This window comes from Quercus lobata, chromosome 9, assembly GCF_001633185.2.
Source record: "Quercus lobata isolate SW786 chromosome 9, ValleyOak3.0 Primary Assembly, whole genome shotgun sequence".
NCBI lineage: Eukaryota > Viridiplantae > Streptophyta > Magnoliopsida > Fagales > Fagaceae > Quercus > Quercus lobata.
In genome coordinates, this window is record NC_044912.1 from 30,728,860 (window position 1) to 30,747,248 (window position 18,389).

General features: G+C 36.0%; 1 pseudogene; it reads right to left on the minus strand.

Annotated features, from left to right (window-relative positions):
• Nucleotides 1-1,046: 1,046 nt before the first annotated feature.
• On the minus strand, nucleotides 1,047-7,462 carry LOC115961561 (annotated as a pseudogene).
• Between the last annotated feature and the right edge of the window lie 10,927 nt (nucleotides 7,463-18,389).

Below are 18,389 nucleotides of genomic sequence, written 5' to 3' on the forward strand. Positions count from 1 at the left end.
TGGTAGCAAATGAGAGAAGCAATCAAACACTCCCAGACATAAAATAATAATAAAAATTTCACTTGTTTCCTAAACACAAGACCACGTGAGAGAGGGAGAGAAGATGAAGATGACGATGGATTGAGAGTTAATGTTGGTTTTTTTTTTTTTTTTTTTTTTTTTCTATTTTTAATAATAAGAATTAATGACTTAGTTACTCATTTTTAGGGAATAATAAATACACAATTATGAGTGTTTTTTTCACCCTAAGATCTAATACAAATCAATAGTCTAACAAAGGTGTGACTCTTGTGAAGTTATACCATGTGTAACTTGAACTCATCTATATATAAATATATATAAAGGAAGATTTGAAAAAAAATCAGTATGATATTTATTTACAATGTCATTATTCTTTTTTTTTTTTTTTTCCTTTTATTTTACGGAATCTTCCACCACTTTCACTTTAGGATAAATCTCCTAACAACTAAAAGGAAAGAATAAAAAAAAAAATATATATATATATATATATATATATATATATAAAAAGGAAAAATGAACTTGACAAGTGTAAAAAGGGGAAACTACACAAATTGTGTAACACATTAATTACCACTAATAAAAATATGTCATCAACCTAAGATTATCTCCCATCATCAAAGTCCAACACTACATGGTCCATTTAAGAATAGAATCCTAAATATGTATCTACAATTTAGTAGAATATAAAAAGAAAGTATAATTAAACCATTTTTAAGTCAAATTTCCTAAAATACATTTATTTTGGGGTGTTCAAAATAGAGCTAATAATTAACAACGAGGAAAATTTATTTTCTTTCCTTTTGAAGATGTGGCAACTAATAGCTTTTTAGGAAAATTTTTAAAAAAGTTGTTACATAAGGTGAAGGAATAGATATTTGGTACTTTTGATAAATAATAGTTATTCCTCATTTTGAAGAATAACTATTCATAAGAAATAACTATTCATTGTAAAAAATACATAACCAAATAACGGAATAATTATACCATAGGAATATCTATTATATTACAGTATCTTTAACAGTTTATCAAACGTGCCCTAATATTTTATTTCTTACATCATATTTGCTAGAATCTGATGTCTTAGTGAGTAGCCTTGTTTGGATTTTTTTTTCATCACTCAATTTCCGTCACTCATCACTCATCACTCATCACATATTGCTCATCACTCATCACTCATCACTTAAAATATCCTACCCATTTGGTTTTTGTTTTCACTTCCTATCACTCAAATATTTTTACTGTTTGTGGGACCCACTGCCTGAGCACCATGTCAATGAGTATAGTTACCCTACTTGCCTCCTTCAACTCTTTTCATTTCATTTTCTTCTCTTTCAGTCACCATTGCCCTATTACTCTCCCAACACAAACCCAAACCTAGGTAAGATAAAAGATGATTGGTGTAGCAGTGGCGTCGATTGGTGTAGTGGCGGCGCCGATCTCCCACCTCCGACTTGTTGCGGCATTGATCGGTGCCCATCTCCCACCTTCTCAACCCAGCGCCGATCTCCATGTTTTATTAGGGTTGATTTTTGAAAAACTTAAGGCTTGATTTTTGTGGGTATTGTTCTATTTGTGCTCTATTTTTTCTATTGTTGTTCATGCCCCTTTCTTTGTCTCTGTTGTTTGCGATTTATTGCTTATGTTATTTTATTTTATTGTTATGGTGTTTGTGGTTACCTCTATTGGTGCTTGACTGAAGAGAAAGCACACAAAAACAAGGTTAAGGAGAGAAAAGTTTGTGGGTTTGTGTTTCTGTGTTAGTGTGTGTGATCTAACTCATGTGTTTATGGGTTTGATTTTCTGGGTTTGAGAAATTGGTACCTATGTGTTTTTTTTTTTTTTTTGATAAAGTATATTTGGTGTTTCAATGAAGAAGAAAAGAAAGAAAAAGAATGAAGAAGAAGAAAAAAAATGGCCGTTAGAGTGAGTCTGTGAAGTAGAAAGAAAGAAAGAAAGAATAAGAAAGAAGAAGAAAAAGGTGCGCCTGTCGTGACTTGTCTCTGGCCGTGGGTCCCATAATGTGTGTTTAATTACGAAAATGCCATTAAAAATTGAGTTATGGAAATTGAAAACACTTAAAATGTGTTTTCAGTTTCCATAACTCATAACTTAAAAATCAAAGAATTGAGTGATGAAAAGAAAAACTGAAAACAGAGTTATTGAAATCCAAACAAGCTTCATAACTTGTTTCCATCATGAATCCCACCATTTTTGAGTAAGTGTTCAGTTTCTTTGGAGTTGGAATCAACATTGATCCACAAATGCTTCTCCGTCTTTCTTAATTCCTCCAATTTTGTTGCTACTTCCTTCATAGTAGGCCTATCCTCTTGTTTCAATCTTAAGCACTTCTTTGCAAGATTTGCCATTTCCTTCAATTGCTCAACATTGCCTTCAGTTGCTATATGTTTCTCAAGAATATCAAACAATCTATCCTCTTCCAAAGAAATGAGAAAATATGTAACAAGGCTTCTCTCCATCTCAGGCTTATCAAATGATACCACCTTTCTCCTAGTCAATAGCTCTATAAGGACAACTCCAAAGCTATAAACATCACTTTTCTCAGTCAATTGACTTGTGTGCAAGTATTCAGGGTCTAAGTATCCAATAGTTCCTTGCACCATTGTTGCTACTTCTATTTGGTCTAGTGGAACCAATCTCAAAGCTTCAAAATCTGATACCTTTGCTATGTAATTACTATCTAGCAATATTTTTGAAGACTTCACATCTCTATGAATTATAGGTGTAGAAGCTGCAGAGTGTAGGTATGATAGTGCTTTTGCTATTTCAGTAACTATCCTAAGACAAGTTTCCCAAGATATGTTATGTATGTACTCGAAGAGGGTACCATTAGGTATGAATTCATAAACTAATAAAGGAACTAAAGTCTCCAAACAACAACCTAGTAGTTTAACCACATTCCTATGCTTAATTTGGGAAAGTACAACTGTCTCATTGATGTATTGCTCAATTTGACTTTGATCCACTATTTTGGACTTCTTGATGGCCACAATCCTATTATCCAAAAAAAAAAAAAATCCTTTGTGAATGGTACCAAACCCTCCTCAACCAATAATTAAGTTTCATCATAGTTGTTGTTAGCTTTCTCGAGCTCTTCTATGGTGGTGAAGATTTTGGTGGTTTTAGTTGAATTTTCCTGTCCAGAGAGTCGTTGTTGTAAAATTATACCACCATTTTGCTTAAAGAACTTCTCTTTTAGTTTGATCAGCTTTCTTTGCTTGACTATCAAGTACAGCCAAGAGCAACAAACAAGCATGATTATCAAGCCTATGCCAATACCTACAATTGAAAGTAATAGAATATTAATAAGAGTGTGGTTAGCGGGTGTCTTTAGGTTATTCATTAATGAACCATTTAAAAAAAAATTATATTACTTTTATAGCGAATAAAAAAAAAACTGTCAAAAAATTAATGGTTTTTTATTTTTTTTTCTCATAAAACCATTTTAAATGTAGTTCATTAACAATATCCTCAGAGTATTTATTAATTTTTCCGTATTAATATAGAGAAATGCTACGTCCACAATATTTTTACAACAAATCATAGGTGGTTAGTTATTATTGGTTTAAATTTGAACCTAACACTAAGATTACTTTTTTACCCCAATAATAATAACTAGTAATACGGAATTGTGAAAAATGTTATGGATATATCATTTGTCATTAATATAAAATTGACTATATGACATACTATTTTTAGAGCAAATAGGTGGACTCAAGACTCAATCCTGTGGCCACAACGACAATCAAGTTGAAGGTTAATTACATTAGATCCATTTTCTACATTATTTAATATTCCCCAGGGACAATCAAGTTGTGGATTTATTATTATTATTTTTTATTTCACTAAATTTAGTCAATGTACATTTTGTAATGTTAAATAGATAAAGTCACAATTAACAATGTGGAGAACAGAGACAAGAAAAAGTTTAATAGTATGTTTAGTAAACTGTAATATACATCATAATAGAATGACTATTCCTTAGGAATAATTATTCAATTGTTTGTTTGTGTTTTTATTACAATAAATAGTTATTCCTTAGGAATGACTATTTAAAAAAAATGAAGAATAACTATTACTTATAAAAAAGAGGATAATTGTTCTTCCCTACCAAGTACTCACCCTCCTTGTTCGCTCTCTCTCTCCCCATGTGAATAAGAGTTTTTTATTTATTTATTTATTTATTTATTTTTTAACTCATTTATTCTCTAAGCTGCACATCGTCTTTCTTGGCTTTGTTCTTAATTGATGAGATTTCTTGTCTTAATTTTATTGTTCCTTCCAAAATCTTGTGACCTAATTTTATTTTTTGGCTGTCAAGAGTGGCACCCAATTCTAAATCGATAGTTTTCATTTTTTTATTTCTATTAATTATATAAATTTTAACTAATACAAAAAGGATAAAATACTCAACCATTCCCAACATTGCTTTCTTTCTCTGGTGGAAACATGAGATTAAAACCAGGTGCTATTTTTTTTTAGTCTGCTATTTTTAAATTGAGAAACTCCAGTTTGTTTTATTGTTCCTATCTATTTTGATGCCATAAAAAAATCAAAATTAATTCAAAACATAATCGAAAGTGTAAATATATAATTTTGTAAGAAGCGTGTTTTGGAAAAATGAACTAAATATGATATCATTCCATCACCTTATTCATTTGTAATACCTTTTTTTTTTTTTAATTGTGATACTTATTTTTATTATACTGTAATCATCATCACAGTGTATCAAATGTGTCCTAAAATTTTCTTTTTTCTTTTTCCCAAACCAACCATGATTCCCTTTGTTCTTTGGAACAATGATTGCAAGTCATTCTATATGATCTTCAATTTAAAAGTTAAAAGTCAATCCTTCCGTATTTCTAGTTAAAACTCAATCTATATGTATTTCTAGTAACTTATTTATATAGTAGTTTATACATATATATTTGCTTTTTTGCTAAATGTGTGCCAAAATATTAAAAGATAATTAATTTTCAAAAAAGTTAATTTTGTTAAATTAAAAAAAATGGAAAAAAAAAAAAAAAAAAAAACCCTAAAAGCTAAAAGTTTTTTTCGAAAGAGCAACTAAATATACTTACCAATAGTGAGGCTAATTGCTAGTGATAATTTAGGAGCAGGTTGATTGGGGACACATGCCTCCCCGTCTAGATTGTTGTACCCCTCGATACACAAACAATGTTATGATCCGACGTCATTAAAAAAATAGTTCCTATCCTTTACACCAAATTTCAATTTAGTCACTAACATTTTAATTGCGTCAATTTGGTCCCTAACATTTTTAGTGTTGTGTCAATTTAGTCCTTGTTATTATCTCTTGGATGGAAAAAGTTAATGTGTCAAATGGAATAATAAAAAATTATTTTCCATACCACATCAGATGCAACTATACCGCCACATAGTTAAAAAAAAAAAAAAAAAAAAAAAAAAAAAAAAAAACCTAAATTTAAAATCTGCATACGTGAGATAAATTTGGGAAACTAATAAGAAGAATCAAAGTGCCTGGAAGTTCCAGCCAATCTGCAGTTATAGTCATAGTTAGTAAATAGATAGGAAAATTACTCGATTCATGATTATGACTATTTGGTTGGATAGCAGATATTATGCTGGCAGTGACAGCAAATGAATATTGATGAATGTTTTGCCTGAGCACAACAAAAGATGCGTAGGAAGGTGCGCAAATGGAAAATGAGATTCTTTTATATTCCCACTAAATGAAGATGAGAAGGTAAGAGTTTCGATCAGACAATTCCAAGCAAAATTCACATAGATTGCATTATTTAAAAGCATTAAAGCTTAAACATGATAAATCAACAGTGATTGAGAAATGTCGTGGGAGAAAAAAGGCACAACACAACAGCGACAAAAGTGAAACATTTGAAATGTATAACTCAGAAATAAAACATTTGAAAGTGAAAAAGAGGAACCATACTGATAGCCACAACCTTGGAGGCCATGATAGCCACTTTGATCTGCAACTTCAGGGATTTTAATGGAGATGAGGGAGTAGAGATGGATTTTAGGGATTTTAGAACCTATTAGACCCCGCCCCCCCAAAAAAAAACTTATCTCACTTGTGTAGATTTTAACTTGGTTATTTATTTATTTTTTAATTGATATGGCGGTACAGTTGGCAATTGATGTGGTATAAATTTTTCCTTCTATTGTTCTATTTGACATATCAGCTTTTTCCATCCAAGAATAACGGCAGTGACTAAATTGACACAACACTGAAAAGGTTAGGGACCAAATTGATACAATTGAAATGTTAGGGACTAAATTGAAATATGGTGTAAAGGATAGAAACTAATTTTGTAATTTACCCAAAAAAAAAATAAATCGAAAGGCCATTTTTAAGTAACTTTGAAGAAGTACCAGAATAAAAAGCAATCACAAACTATTGAAACGAAAATGAAACCTGAAACGGTAAATGTTTACTTTCTTTAATTGAAAAAATGTTGTAGATATGTCGGCAAATTGAATATACCTTGGCAACCGTCTTTGAGGTATGGGTTCCCATCGTAACCGACTATACAATTGCAACGGTACCCAAACCTGTTTTTGAGATTAATACATGTACTATTCCCTCTACACACGTAATTTGATGTGTTCTGAGCAACTTCACACTTGTCGACACCAATTGCCCAATCAAGAACCATGGGAAGGGTTACATTGTTTCGTAGACTGACAAGATAATCTGAGGAGAAATTGAACTTGTCTTCTTATGACAAAGGCAAAGCTGCGTGGATTGAAATTCCAGACTTGTGTGTGGTTTGAAAAGCTATAGGCTTTAAAAAAAATATTTGTCAAATCTTGAGGAATATCCATTTGGCAACACCCAATCCCAGAACAAGTCCCATTGACTACACTCAGTGTGTTATTACTTGTTACATGTGGACTGGCAGCCTACGAATGAGGGTTGATCGTTCAGAAACCCATTAAGGTGTGCGTAAGTGTCACACACAACTGCCACAAACTTGTTTTTGGTGACAGAAACTTTGAAACCGGGGACATAGAGAGATTCCGTGTTGTCCGGTGAAAGAGGCGTACCAGACTGGTCGTAACAGTCGATGGAGTTATACATCTGGATCTCAATCTCACCTAATTCCATGGAAATGCTTGTAACGTTGAGGTTCCAAATCATTGGTTGAGGTTGGCCTTGGGCGTTGCTAGTGCAACTGAAAAAACAATACCCATCATCAATATAAGCAGTATCATTGAGGTAATAACCTTCAGTTTTTTTTTTTTTTTTTTGAGAAGGAACAACCTTCAGTTGTGCCAAAAGGATATGGACTTTTTACATCTCCACAACTGTCGGGTCAGTTAGGTAGGGCTATTGGAAATGCTGTTATTGCGGCTGCCACTATTGCTGATAATATCACACCAACCCTGATGACTTGAACAAGCTTACTATGGAAACCATAGCTACTAAACTCAGACCAGATGTTGATCTGGTTTATGAGTTGGGTCACTGGGTCATTAGTTCAATCAATGGGTCATCGGTCAAACCATAGGGTCAAATAAAAAAATTTTAAAAATTAAATATATAAAAAATTAAGTTTGAGAAATCATAATATGAATATGTAAATTATTAAAAAAAAATAAAAAAAGAAGGCATATGCCTAAATTAAACTTCCCATTATAATTTAAAATCAATGTTTCATGAGCAATAGCATTGGAAATTCTATATTCACAAGGAAAATAAACAAATGTCATAAGATTGCAACAAAGTCTTTGCACAAAAGCAACCCATAGCAGTAGGTTTTGAGAATTGTGAAAACTGAAAAGTGATGTGATGGTACAATACACATAACAATGCTTTTTTTGGATATTTAGGTTTTCTCTTGTTTATATTACCATATTATCACACATTTAAATAATAAAAGAGTCAATAAAATGGACCGAACACCTATGGAAGAAATTATAATATACAGTCCCCATCAAAGTTGATAGGAACACAACATTTTTTCAATGCATAAAAATCAAAGTTTTATTTTATTTTTGAAGGTAATCAAAGTTATTAATTGATGAGTCAGAAATTTATGATCGTCATTAATCAAGAGAAGACGTTACGCATTTATTATGCTCATTGATGACAAAGTGTAACGGACAGAGCAACAATCACAGAGTGAGCTGTGAACTTCAGACAAAGATTTTGTAACACACAAGCCGTTGAGTATAAATACAGCATTTCATTGCCCATTAATGAGGCACGCAACTATAAAAAGAGAAGGTAACAAAAGTTAAAGGTACACACAAAAATACTCTACAAAAATCACTCTTCAGTCAATTCTCTCTAAAATCCTTCTTTCTTGTTGACTTAAGCACTGGAGGCAGTTTGGCTAACATCACGCCAGCCTGTTACTCTTCCACCCAGTTCAATTTGCAGGTTTTCCTCCAATAGAGACGACCCCACACACAGCTTCGTCCATCCACTATGATGAGGAGCTTAACTGCTGATTTTTTGCATCATCAGTTTGATGCCGTCTGTGGGAATCGCTAATCATTCAAGCCATATTTCCCAGTGACAAAAGAGTTCCTTGAAGTATGAGATTGAGCTAGAAGCTACACAATAGCCAGAAGCTATGCAACAGCAACAAATCCAGGCCTTTCTAGCTAATATGGAAGAGCTAACTCGCCAGAATGAAGAGTTGCGAAAGACAATGGAATTCCAAAATGCAAAACGTCAGCGAATAATTGAAAACCAAAATGAAGAAGAATCAAACTCCCAAGCCAACAAGCGAGACAGGACCTAAGGAGAAGATTCCTCTAGGATGGAAAATGAGCTTTGCAACATGAGGAAGGAGATGGATGAATTAAGAAGTTCAATGACGGAGGCATGGAGAATTTTGATGGGATGATTCGAATGACAGACTCACTATTCACCACTGAAGTACTGAATTGTCCCCTCCCACTAAAATTCTGTCTCCCATAGCTGGAAATCATATGACAGTTCCAAGGATCCCTTGGATCATATTGAATCATTCAAGACACTGATGCAATTGTAGATGACCCCAAAGGAGGTGATGTGCAAGGCATTCCCAATGACACTGAAAGGAGCAACCAGAGTATGGTTCAGCAAGATACCCCTAGGAACTATTGCAAATTTTGAACAACTCAATAAGGGTTTTGTTTGTCATTTCATTTGGGGGCAAAGACACAAGAAGCCAACCAGTCATCTTCTCAACATTTAATAGGTAGAAGGAGAATCACTAAGACAGTACGTAACAATAAGGAGCTACTGTAGGTAGACGAAGCTGAAGATTAAATCATCCTAACAACTTTTCAAGCAAGGTTGCTACCCGGGGATTTTTTCTTCTCAATCACCAAAAGCTCACCAAAAATGGTTGCGGAATTGCTTCGAAAAGCTCAGAAGTTCATGAATGCAGAAGACACGGTGCTCGCAAAAGAAATGAAAGGAAAAAGGAAAAGAGACAAAGAAACAATTAGCAATCGCGATAAGAAGAAGGAAACACGAAGTGTTGGGCAGACCACAGGAAAGAAGAAGGAACTTCTAGATAGGAGGCCAAAGTTCACTAACTTACTCTTCTAATAATGCCAATTAAGTAAGTCTTGATGCAAATAAGGGACGATCCCTCCCTACAATGGTTGAAGCCAATCAGCACTTTAGCAGAAAGAAGAGATAAGAACAAGTACTGTATATTCCACCAAGACCACAGGCATCGCACCGATGAGTGTAGACATTTGAAAGACCAGGTGGAGACTTTAATTCGACAAGAGAAATTACAAAAGTATGTCAAGAAAATGGAGCCCTACAGATACCAACAAAAGGATGATAAAGACAAAGATCGAGAAGCAGGAGATAGCATACCTCCTACAAGAGAGATAAGGATGATCTCAAGAGGATTGACGACAAGCAGAATGCAGAAGTCCCTAAAAAAAGCCTATGAGAGAGAAATAAATAGTGTCCATTCACAGCTCCCTCTAGTGAAGATGCCAAGGAATGATGAACCTGATATCATCTTCTCAGAGAGAGACGATCGCAACATTAGACAATCCCATCACGATCCACTGGTAATAATGCTCAGAGTAGAAGAATTCAACATCTACCGAGTACTTATTGACAACGGAAACTCAGCAAATATCATCTACTTACCTGTGTTTCAGCAGATGAAATTAGACAAGAGAAGGATCAGGCCTTTCACCTCTCCTCTGGTGAACTTCACTGGGATAGAATCATCCCTAGAGGCATTGTCACTCTAAACGTGATCGCAAGCATTTATGCAGCACGGATCACTAAGGAAATTGATTTTCTCATAGTTGACTATCCTTCAACATACTGCATCATCTTGCGAAGGCCTACACTTAACAAGCTAAGAGCAGCGACGTCAACATATTACTTGAAGGTGAAATTTCTAACAGCCCATGGGGTAGGAGAAATCAGAGGAGATCAAGTCCTGGCAAGAGAGTGCTACCAAGCTGCCTTAGCATCTGAGGAGAACCACACATGGGTGATTAATGAACCAGAACCCATCCCCAAACCGTCAGAAACACCACAAGAAGTTAAGGTCGTCCTAGGAGATTCGTCAAAGGTGTTGAAAATAGGATCAGCACTCCCAACTCTGGAGAAAAAGAAGATGATTTCCCTCTTAAGGGCAAACCAAGATGTTTTCGCCTGGAAACACGAGGATATGTCTAGAATTGATAGGAAGATCATACAGCATCGTCTCAATGTCAACCTAAAGTGCAAACCTGTTTAGCAGAAGCGGAGAATATTTGTACTAGAATGCAACAAAGCAGTAACTGAAGAAGTACAGAAGCAACTAGAAGCTAGTTTCATCAAGGAAGTTTTCTACCCAAATTGGCTAGCAAATGTGGGAATGGTAAAAAAGAGCAATGACAAATGGAGGATGTGCATTGATTTCATAGACCTGAACAAAGCCTGTCCAAAGGATAGCTTCTCCATGCCAAGGATTGATCGACTAGTAGACTCAACTACTGGACATAAGCTTTTAAGTTTCATGGACACATTTTCTAGATACAACTAGATCCTCATGGATGAAGAAGATCAAGAGAAGACCTCGTTCGTCACCAGCCAAAGGTTGTATTGCTACAAAGTTATGCCCTTTGGATTAAAGAATGTAGGAGCCACATACCAAAGATTGGCGAACCATATGTTCTCTCACCAAATTGGAAGGAATGTGGAAATATACGTAGACAATACGCTGGTGAAAAGTAAGGTCGAAGCCAACCACTTAGACGATCTGAAAGAAACCTTCAGCACACTACATAAGTACAATATGAAATTAAACCTTACAAAGTGTGTTTTTGCTGTTGCTTCAAGGAAATTTTTCGGATTCATGGTGTCCCAAAAAGGCATAGAAGCAAATCCAAACAAAGTAAAGGCAATAATCGGGGTCAAATCACCAAAAACAGTGAAGGAGGTTTAAAGCTTGATTGGAAAGGTCACAGCTTTAAGCAGATTCATCTCTAGGGCAACGAACAAGTGCATGCCATTCTTCAAGGTCTTGAAAAAGGCCTTTCAGTGGACTGATGAATGTGAAGAAGCCCTTTCAAAATTAAAAGAGTACTTGATGAAGCCACCATTGCTAAGTCCCTCGATGATGGGAGAAAGCTGTACCTCTACTTAACAGTGTCTAACACTGCAGTAAGTTTGGCACTGATCAAAGAAGAAGAAAATGTCCAAAAGTCAATCTATTATACCAGCCAGGCATTCCAAGGAGCAGAGGCAGATTACCCAAGGATGGAAAAGACAGCTTCCGCATTGGTGGTCGCTTCCAGGAAACTCTGTCATTACTTCCAAGCACACTTCATTGTCATCATGACAAACCAACCAATAAGAAAGATGATGAACAAGATAGAAATAGCAGGACAACTCATCCAATAGGCAGTTGAACTAGGCCAATTCGACATTGAATATCAGCCTCAAGCAGCAATCAAAGCCTAAGTACTAGCAGACTTCATCGTAGAATTCACCTACCCCTACAAGGAAGAAGAACTCCCTATGGAAACATGGACAGTCCAAACAGATGGGTTTGCCACGAAGAAAGTAAGAGGGGTAAGAGTAGTGCTCATATCTCCAAAGAGAGAAATATTGAAGTATGTAATTAAACTGCAGTTCTTAGTAATGAATAATAAGGCCGAGTATGAAGCATTGCTAACAGGATTAAGTCTAGCAAAAGCTCTCAGAGTAAGGAATCTTATCATCCAATCTAATTCTCAGCTCATAATTGGACAGGCGAAGGGAGATTATGAAGCCAAAGAAGAGAGGATGCAGAAGTACCTGAAAATCATCCAACAACTCTCGCAGCACTTTGACAGCCTAGATTTTGTGCAAATTCCTTTAGCCAAAAACGCAGAAGTTAACTTCCTAGCAAGATTGGCCTCGTCAGACGACTACAATGTGCCCTTCAAACTATGTATAGAGATAAGGGGGCAACCAAGTACAAAAGGTGAGAAGGTTTTGAAGATAAAAGAACAAGATGAGTGGATGACTCCCATCATCCGTTATTTGAAAGAAGGATGGCTTCTAGAGGATAAAACGGAAGTAAGGAAGATATAGATCAGAGTAGCCTGCTTCGTAATTATTGATGATATACTGTACAGACGAGGTTATTCACTCCCATACTTAAGATGTGTTAACTCAGAAGAAGCGGATTATGTGCTCTGCAAGATACACAAAAGAATTTGTGGAAATCATGCAGGAGCAAGGTCTTTAGCAAGAAAGGCACTCAGAGTAGGATACTACTTGCCGACTTTACAAAAGGGCGCACATGATCACGTTAGAGCATGCGATAAGTGTCAATGCTTTGCAAATGTCCAGACGACATCAGGATAGATGATGACACCCATATCCTCACCATGGCCCTTCGCCTAATAAAGGATTGACATTATGGGCCCATTCCCTTTAGGGAATAAGCAATTTAGATTTTTGATCGTCGCAATTGATTACTTCACAAAATGGGTAGAAGTAGAACCAGTAGCAACGATAACAGAGGCTAAAATCACCAGCTTTGTGTGGAAGAACATCATCTGTAGGTTTGGAGTCCCATGTGTCATAATATTAGACAATAGAAAGCAATTCGACAATCCCAATTTTCGAAAATTTTGCCAAGACTTAAGAATCAAGAACCACTACTCTTCTCCAAGACACCCTTAAGCCAAGGGTCAGATAGAAGTAAAAAACAGAAGCTTGCTCAAAATTATCTAAACTCAACTTAAAAGGGCAAATGGGGCATGGTCTGAAGAACTACCAAATGTCCTTTGGGCATATAGGATGACCACAAGAGTTCCAACAGGAGAGATGCCATTCAAACTGACATTTGGCACTGAAGCCATCATACCAGTAGAAGTGGGACTGACAAGCCTCCAAGTCAAAATTTATGAAGGTTAGAAGAACCAGTAGGAGCTTAACAACAACTTAGATCTAATTGATGAAGTCAAAGAGGAGCGAATGGCCAAACACAAGGAAGCAATGGCCAGATACTACAACAAAAAAGTCAAGATAAGAAGGTTCAACACAGGAGACCTTGTCCTCAAGAAGATATCATAGTCAACAAAGGACCCATCCCAAGAAAAATTGGGACTAGCCTGGGAAGGCCCTTATGAAGTAATCTGTCACTTCAGAGAAGGCTCTACTACCTAAAGTCTTTAGATGGTCAGGAACTACCTCGACCATGGAACATAGAACATTTGAAGAAGTACTACTAGTAAGGAATCTTTTACATTGCAAGTTGCCCAATCTTCATCTCAATATGTACTTCAGTTATTACTTTCATCATTTATAGATCAATAATACACCAAAACATTATCCATGAGTTATTTATCAACAAAAACATGTGCAACACTTGGGAGTTATTCTTGGGAGACGTCCCAAGAATCTCCATCGTTGAAATTTCAAAACAAAAGATGTTCATACACAACCGACATCGTCATAACCATCAAGGTTGTTAATACACAACCATCGAAGTCGACTAAATAAAAAGTTGTTCAAACACAACTAACATCTTCAGTCAAATATGACTAAAAAAAAAAAACTGTTCAAACATAGCTAAACATAAAAAAAAATTAAAAATTAAAAATTAAAAAAAAGGTTGTTCAAACACAACTAACATCATCATTCAAACATGATTCAATAAAAAAAAACTGATCAAACACAACTAAACATAAAAAAATAAAAAAAATAGAAAAGTTGTTCAAACACAACTAACATTGTCATTCAAACATGACTTAATAAAAAAGCTGTTCAAACACAACTAAACATTAAAAAAAAAAAAAAAAAATTGTTCAAACACAACTAACATTGTCATTCAAACATGACTAAATAAAAAAATTGTTCAAACACAACTAAACATAAAAAAAAGTTGTTCAAACACAACTAACATTGTCATTCAAACAAGACTCAATAAAAAAGTTGTTCAAACATAACTAAACATTAAAAAAAAAGTTGTTCAAACACAACTAACATCATCATTCAAACATGACTCAATAAAAAAACTTGTTCAAACACAATTGAACGTAAAAAAGTTGTTACCATCGAAAGGTTGTCCAAACGCAACCAAGCATGAACAATTTGTTCAACACAACTAAAGCACGAAGGTATCCAAAAAGACAACAACCATTGTCATCTGAACACAGCAAAGATTTACTCATAAAAAGTTATATGTCAGCAATTCATAAAAGGAGTTGTCATTGTCAGAAAGAAAGTGCATGCTCAAAACACACAAGCCCAAATAAATTGTTCAGAAGAAGTGCTCGAAACAACAAGCCCATAAAAACCATTGTTTTTGTCTTACAAAAAAAAAAAAAAAAAAAAAAAAAAAAAAAAAAAAAAAACTAGAAAGAATAAAATAAATCACTGTTCCTTAGGAGCTGACGAAGCCGAATCTGCAAGAGCTATGGTCGTGGCCCCTTCCATCACATCAACTATGGTTGTGGCCTATTCCATCACATTCTCAACTATAACCTTGGAATGATGATCAGCCAGTAGTTCCTTCTTAACCTCACCCATGACAAGACCAAAAAGGTCCAAATCCAGGTGATGCTTCACCATCCATTTTCTAAAGAGCTCAAAGCCTTCCACATAATACTCACACAGGTCATCTAAGTATGAGTCAGATTCCTTGAACTCTTGCACTACCTCAGGTCTAGCCTGTGGTCAAATCACTCCCTGCTGAGAACGAAGCGCCCAAGAATAAGGTTGTTATCCTCGCTGTTGAAGCCGAGAATGATAAAGAGCATGTGACAACTCTGGAAACGAGCCTTCAGGTGGAGAAAGATTTTTCCAAGCTAAAGGATAAACAATAGCTATCGTCTTCTCAAAATCCAAGAGTTTCCCCGAGATGAATAGGGACTCCCCCAAAGCCTATGAGGTAAACAAAAGGATTCTAGTCAAAACAAAGCGAAAGGAAAAATCCTAGACCAAAAGTAATAACCCACATTATCAAAATATACCTACATAAGCTTATGGATATGAGACAACATCACCTCATTAGACGACTTCGCCATCAAAGGGTTTAGGTCGTCCACAGAGAGTGCCTCATGTGCCTTCAAGGCAGGAGCATCGGCATCATCCCAGAAAGTTGGGAGAAAAGGCTTGCTAGCAACCTTCTTCTTCTTGGTTCCCTCCTTTGTAGAAGCAATCAACTCTAGAGATGAGGTAGGGGACGTCGGACGCTTAGCAAGTGAATGGGCAAAGGGGGGAGTCACCACAGGGTCGTTCTTAGAAGCATCGCCCACCTTCAAACGCTTCCTCGCTAAGAGGCCACTGACAAGGCCACTTCTTGCCTTCTTTTCCTAAGCTTCAGCCACCTTTTGTTTACTGAATCTCATTGTCATTCCTGAATGGAAGGAGAAACTATAAAAAAAATAAATAAATAAATAAAAAAGAGAGAGGAAGGAACACTCACTCTTCTTCAAAACTTCGAGGTTTTTCCGAACCTTACAAGACGGTTCTGGACCCAAAAAGTGAAGGAACATCAATTGGGGAGAAATGAGCTAGTCAAAATCTTTGACAATCTCCAAGTATTCAAACAAGGGAGTTGAGGAACTGCAAAAAGCAAGTATATCACATATCATCGTCACTCACAAAGAATAAATAAAGAACAGACAAGAAGGATGCACCAGACACAGGAGTTCCTCAACTATAAAAAAACTTGGAGGCTTCGTCTAGGCTCTCACTAGGGACGAACTCCTGACCACTGCCCAAAATAAAGAAGAAGTTTGGTTTCCAATTATAGAGGGACAATGGAGAGTCAAGTATTAACATAGAAGTCCTATCCCATTGCTTAAATTCCCAATAGCCAAGGTCTTTGGACTTTCTTAGACGATAAAAATAGAGAAATTCATCTTTCTTGATGACGTTCCCATCATTGGCAGACATCCACACCACCATACAACAAATGACGATCCTCCAAGAATTAGACATTAGTTGTGCTGGGGCAAGGTGCAGATATGCGAAATGTTCCCTAACAAAGAGATGAATGAGAAGACAGAACACTAGTGAAATCTACTTCGTAGAAACAGACTTCATCGGCATATGAGTGATAGGCCCTATCCTTGTCACTCGAAATCTTAATTCTAACTGAATCAAGAAATTGAAACCTATCCTTAATTCGCTTCTCATCTTTCTCTAAGAGGGCACATTGGATGTTCCAAGCTTTATAGGGAGTAGAAGGGGAAGAAACCTCGGGAATCTCATGATTATCAGACAAAGATAACCCCGTTTCTAACTCACTAGACCTAACCTCCCCAGACATTTTCAAAGACCTAGAAACTCTAGCAGAACAAGAAACCAAAGGAAATAAAGAAGAAAGAACAAACTTATATGGACAGTCCTCCCTAACAAAAAGACTAACCCCCTTGAGACACTCTCCCTCCACAATCTCAAGCAAACAACCTAAGCAAGCAAAAAGAAAAGATATTGAGGGACAATCGACCCTAACAAAAGAGTAATCTACCATGGAAAAGTAGGAAAAGAGAGAGGAATAGGAAGAACTTACCAGGGAAAGCAGAACTGAAAAAGAAAGCTTGAAGAAGAGAAAAACCCTAGAATGCCAACTGAACAAGGAAAGAAAATGAAGAAATGGAAAAAGGAGGGAAAAATGTGAGATAAATGGCCTAAACGTGCACGAGAAAATTGAGGAAAGTCTGCACTTCAGACACATCTTGATCGTACGCATGACACTTAGCAAATCAAACATCAACTCGTCATAAATGTGTCATACACGGAATATGAAGCGTTAGACGGTTATGTTTTCATCTCGTCTAACTAACGAAAATTCAAACAAGGGTGCAACTAATGAGTCAGAAATTTATGATCGTCATTAATCAGATAATCATTAACCAAGAGAAGACATTACGCATTTATTACGCTCATTGATGACAAAGTGTAACGGATGGAGCAATAATCACAGAGTGAGTTGTGAACTTTAGACAAAGATTTTGTAACGCACTAGCCATTAAGCATAAATAGAGCAATTCATTGCCCATTAATGAGGCACGCAACTATAAAAAAAGTAGACAACAGAAGTTAAAGGTACACACAAAAATACTCTACGAAAATCACTCTCTAGTCAATTCTCTTTAAAATCCTTCTCCTTTACGGACTTAAGCATCGGAGGCAGTTTGGCTAACACTACACCGACATGTTACTTTTTCACCCAGTTCATTTTTGTAAGGTTGAATTTTATCAACCATCTTGTTGGTTTTATTCTATGCCAAATTTGCTTGTATTTTAGCAATTAGTAACCCTGTATTTAGGTGAGAATCATGTAAGGGTAGTGAGTGAAAGAGTGTGAAGAAATGCTCAAGATTGTGCAAGGATCCAGAAACTCGCGGCTGGAACTCACGGGTGACTCGCGACTAGCAAGCTGCTAAAGTTGGCACACGTGTGGAGCATACAGGGGAGCTGAAAAATCATGTTAGCTGTTGTACTACAGGACAAAAGTCCCAGCCTAGCCAGGCCGATAGCTCGCGGCTTGAACTCGTAACTTAGCCTAGCCTCAAGGCTAAGTCGCCAGACCACCCTGTTTGGGAAAAACTGACTTTTCACATTCCTTCTCACCCTACTATATATAGACCCTTATACCCACGATATGTAGAGAGCTTCGAGAGAGAATTTTGAGAGAAAAACCCTAGAGAAAAACAAGATTGATTTATCCACAATCTTCACATAAAGACTCTTTAAATTCCTCTGCTCTCTTCCTCTCCATTGTCAAATCCTTGAGAGGTACATTACCAAAATCTTTTCTCACCATACCCATATCTGTGAGAAAGCCATTTGATGTCTGGGAAGTAGTTAAGAAATGACCAATTTCATATTAGTTGATACTATGGTCAAGTAACGGAATCCAGTAAGCTAAAGAAGA